General features: G+C 37.8%; 1 pseudogene; it reads left to right on the forward strand.

Moving 5' to 3' along the window:
• The first annotated feature begins 2,770 nt into the window (after positions 1-2,770).
• Positions 2,771-3,657, forward strand: LOC107132629 (olfactory receptor 14C36-like; annotated as a pseudogene).
• Positions 3,658-3,944: the final 287 nt, after the last annotated feature.

The raw sequence follows: 3,944 nt of genomic DNA on the forward strand, positions 1-3,944 counted from the left end.
ATTATACCACCACCAAATATACAAAAATCAATTAATGTAATATACAACATTAGCATAATGAAGGATAAATATATATACAATTATTTCAATAGATGTAGTAGAAACGTGACAAAATTTAGCATCCTTCTATGATAGGAATCTCAACAAAGCAGGTATGGACACAGTGTACCTCAATATTTTGGCCATGTAAAACAAACACAGGACTAACATCACTGTCAACAACTCAATACATTATAACTAACTATCTGTTGTCAGACAAGAGCTCATCCAGACATTAAGTTTCTAGAGATTTTATACAATATAGATTTTATTTGGGGTTTCCCAAGTGGCACTATTAGTAAAGATCCAGCCTGCTAATGAAGGAGACTTAAGAGATGTGGGTTCGATCCCTGAGTCAGGGAGATACTCTGGAGGACGCCATGGCAACCCACTCCAGTATTCTTGCCTGGAGAATTCCATGGACAGAGGAGCCTGGCAGGTGATAGTCCATAGGGTCGCACAGAATCAGACATGACTGAAGCAACTTAGCACAGCACAGCACACACAAATAATTTACAAATTAGTCACTATTTATATATGCCAACCAATTTACTTCCAAAATATTTGATAATACTTTACGTCAACCTAGACAAAAATTAACATATGTATGTGAGAAGTCATAATCCTGTATTTCTTTTATGAAGATTTGTGGGTTCTTGGTTTTTATAAAATGGAGTCCACCTTCCTTAATATGGCTCAGTTGTGCCCAACTCTTTGCAACTCCATGGACTACAGCCCACCAGGCTCCTCTGTCCATAGGATTTTCCAGGCAAGAATGCTTGAGTGGGTTGCCATTTCCTTCTCCAGTGGATCTTCCTGACCCAGGGATCGAACCCAGGTCTCCTGCACAGCAGGCAGATTCTTTACTGACTGAGCTACAAGGGAAGCCCCTCCTTAATATCACATAAAGATAAATTTATATGACCAGCTTTGAATGAAAAGAATAATTATCTTAACAATGATCCTACTTATATTTATTTCACAGTAACAAAATGACTATAATTCGTATATTATGGTGATTATCAAAATAGATGATATAGAATTTGAAGAATCAGTTTTGGGGAAAATATGTGATTTGTATCATCCATAAGCTACTTATCAGTATTCTATTCTTGATCAATTCATTTGATGTTTCTGAATCAACTTTTAGCTGAAATGAGCTCTCCATGAGTGGAATGTTTTCTAAGTTATTGTAAATGAAATGAATACTTCAAAATGTGAGTATTTTTAAGCAGAAAGTATTAGAATTCACAGAATATATCTGACACAAGTGGGATAACCTGAGCTGCTTATTTCTCACATAAAATTAGTAAAATTACATTCCGATGTATCTGAAAAAAGAAAAATTAGAAATAAAAAAGTTTATACATTTATACTCTTCTGTTTAAGAATTGAACTGTAGTTGATTTACAGTGTTGTGTTAATTTCTGATATATAGTAAAGCGATTCATATATATATATATATATATATATATATATTCTTTTTCATATTCTTTCCCATCACGGTTTATCACAGGGTATTTAATGTAGTTCCCTGTGCTATCCAGTAAGACCTAGTTGCTTATCCATCCTATATATTATAGTTTGCATCTGCTAATTACAAACTCCCAATATTTCCCTAGGGCTTCCTTGGTGGCCCTTGCCTGGAGAATCCCATGGACAGAGGAGCCTGATGGGCTAAAGTCCATGGGGTTGCAAAGAGTTGAACATAACTGGGCGACTTAATTTTAATATTTCCCTCCCCCACCTCTCCTCCTTGGCATTCACAAATCTGCTCTCTATGTCTGTCTGTGACTTTGTCTATTTCATAGATATGTTCATTTGTGTCATATCTTATATTCCACATATAAGTGATACCATATGTTATTTGTTAAAGTGTCTAAAATGTTTTAAAAATATTTAATTTAATTAATTTTTCATAGACCACACCACCTGGTTTGCAGGCTCTTAGTTCCCTGACCAGAGATCAAATCCAGGTCCCTGGTAATGGAACAGATTCCTAATCACTGGACTGCCAGGGAATTTTCAAAATTATCTACATTCTTAATCTAAATTTCTGTGCTTATCTTTTAAGGCTGATTTCAAGAAATTATGGACTCTTGGTGATCAATGGTCAGTATTTCATAGAACATTAAGGTAAATTTCAACAGGGTGTTGGTATCCAACTGAATGCGTTATACAACTCCTAATAAAACTTAAAAATCTTTAATTGAGAATTGACTCTGTTTGAAGTAACTATCTCTATCTATTTATCCATCTATGAACTGATGAATCTTCATTAGAATAATAAACTTCAGTGAGTTGGATATTATTGAGTAAAGTAATAACACTTCCTGTATAACCAGAAAATGGAATTGAAGAGCCCCAGCCTTAGCACTTTCCCATTTTAACTACTCAGTAGTTATAATAAGCTAAACATATGAAAAGACTCCTGGAGGAGGGCATAGCAACACACTCCAGTATTCTTGCCTGGAAAATCCCCATGGACAGAGAAGCCTGATGGCCTACAGTCCACAGGGTTGCAGAGAGTTGGACATGACTGAAGCAACATAGCACAGATTCATGAAAATACTAATTATGGACATTTCCCACACACAAAAACCATCTGTATGAAATAGAAGAACACACTTTCTAAGAAAATGTTTAAGGTGATTTCATTCATTCTTTTTTTGAATCCTGTTTCTCACAGTTTATCCCTTTTATTTTCCAGATCGATCACCCTTTTAAAAATATGGTCAATTCTACCACTGTGATCTTTGCTGATAGTTGGAAGCTAAGGTACCTACACTCCATGTTGCTATTTCTGATGTACTGGGTTACCTTGTTAGGGAATCTTCTCATCATTACTGGTCACCATATTTGACCAGAAACTTCACAGGCCCTTGTGCTTCTTCCTCAGAAATCAGTCTATTTTAGATACGTGCTATATTACTGTCACTGTCCTTAATGCCTGTGTCGACTCTCTCCCTGGTAACAGGACCATTTCAGGAGCTGCATGTGCAATCCAGATATTCTTGGTCCTTTACTTTGCCTATGTAGAGGTGATGTTCCTCAACATCATGGCCCGAGACTGCTATATAGCCATCTGCCAGCCCCTCTACTACCCAGTTATCATGAACTCCCAATTCTGTGTTCAAATGACACACCTTCCTGGTCAGTGGTCTTGTGTATGCAGGTATGCAAACATGTAAATCATTCCAGCTGACCTTCTGTCAGTCCATCGATTCTTCTCTGATGTACCCTCTCTGCTGAGGATCTCCTGCCCTGACACCTCCAGCAATTTTCTTTTACTTCTTGTATCTGTCATTGTAGTTGGTGGGGGCTGCTTTATCTTTATTACTATGTCATATGTTCACATATTTTTCACTGTGCTAAGGTTTTCAATGAGAGCAAGGAAAAGCCATTTCTACCTGTGTCCCTCACATCCTTGTGGTATCTGCCTTTCTCAGTTCTATCATCTGTGTATACTTAAGGCCTTCAGTAAGCTCTAAAACAATTAAAGATATTATTTTTTCTGCCTTTTATACCATAGTTCCTGCATTCTTAAATCTTATTATCTATAGTCTTAGAAACAGACAGGTAAAGGAAGCTGTAAGGAAAATAATATTAAGATAGTTTTATTCTGCTGCTGCTGTTGCTACATCGCTTCAATCGTGTCCGACTCCGTGCGACCCCATAGACAGCAGCCCACCAGGCTCCCCCGTCCCTGGGATTCTCCATGCAAGAACACTGGAGTGGGTTGCCATTGCCTTCTCCAATGCATGAAAGTGAAAAGTGAAAGTGAAGTCGCTCAGTCGTGTCCGACTCTTCTCGACCCCATGGACTGCAGCCCACCAGGCTCTTCAGTCCATGGGATTTTCCAGGCAAGAGTACTGGAGTGGGATGCCATTGCCTTCTCCGAGTTT

Source organism: Bos taurus, chromosome 7 (assembly GCF_002263795.3).
Source record: "Bos taurus isolate L1 Dominette 01449 registration number 42190680 breed Hereford chromosome 7, ARS-UCD2.0, whole genome shotgun sequence".
NCBI classification, from domain to species: domain Eukaryota; kingdom Metazoa; phylum Chordata; class Mammalia; order Artiodactyla; family Bovidae; genus Bos; species Bos taurus.